Below are 606 nucleotides of genomic sequence, written 5' to 3'. Positions count from 1 at the left end.
TCCCCCCCCCAGGTGACGGGACACCATGCACACCCACAGGCAGCGTATTTGTAACATGCGTTTAAAACCTGTGGGTACAATCACCCCCCGCAGCAGCAGCCGAGGGGGCACTGCCCCCCCTGGCACCGCGGTCCCCCCAGTCCTGGGGGCAAAACGGGCACCGCCCTGGCCCTGCCGCCACCGTCCGCGGTCCCTCCTGTGCCCGCCGCTCTGCACTGGCCGCAGGGTGTCCTGCGGCTCCCCCGTCTCGGCCGCGGCTCACGGGTGGTGCCGGGGCAGAGCTGGGGGGGCAAGACAGGACCAGGGGGGGTCAGTGCAGGCAGCACCCTGGGCAGGGACGACACCCGAACGTGGGCAGCGAGGGAGGGGACGTCCCTGGCTCTGCGGGCCCCTACCTGTCGCACGGGAGGAGCAGGTCATTCGTCCTGACGTTGAGAATGAACGGCGGGGGGTCCTCCAGGTCCTCCAGCTCTGCAAAGGGTGGCAAGACGGGGACATGCCAGCCTTGCGGTGACACGGCGAGGCGGGGGGAGCCCTGCTTGGCACCCCGGGGGACACTCACCAGCCTCCCAGTCCTCCTGGCACTGGGGGCCCTGCCAGGCCGCG

The 606-nt window shown here is 71.0% G+C and overlaps 1 long non-coding RNA gene across 1 annotated transcript; it reads right to left on the bottom strand.

Annotated features, from left to right (window-relative positions):
* Positions 1 to 59: 59 nt before the first annotated feature.
* LOC103894927 lies at positions 60 to 606 on the bottom strand. The gene is made up of 3 exons (XR_657341.2): positions 563 to 606; positions 396 to 471; positions 60 to 281 (listed from the first exon to the last, which is right to left on the bottom strand). It is a non-coding gene; the product is annotated as an uncharacterized LOC103894927 (long non-coding RNA).

The sequence above is a fragment of the Aptenodytes forsteri genome, unplaced genomic scaffold, assembly GCF_000699145.1.
Source record: "Aptenodytes forsteri isolate BGI_AS27 unplaced genomic scaffold, ASM69914v1 Scaffold64, whole genome shotgun sequence".
Lineage (NCBI taxonomy): Eukaryota > Metazoa > Chordata > Aves > Sphenisciformes > Spheniscidae > Aptenodytes > Aptenodytes forsteri.
Note: the sequence above shows the minus strand (reverse complement) of the source record. Positions and strands in the feature narration are given on the sequence as shown.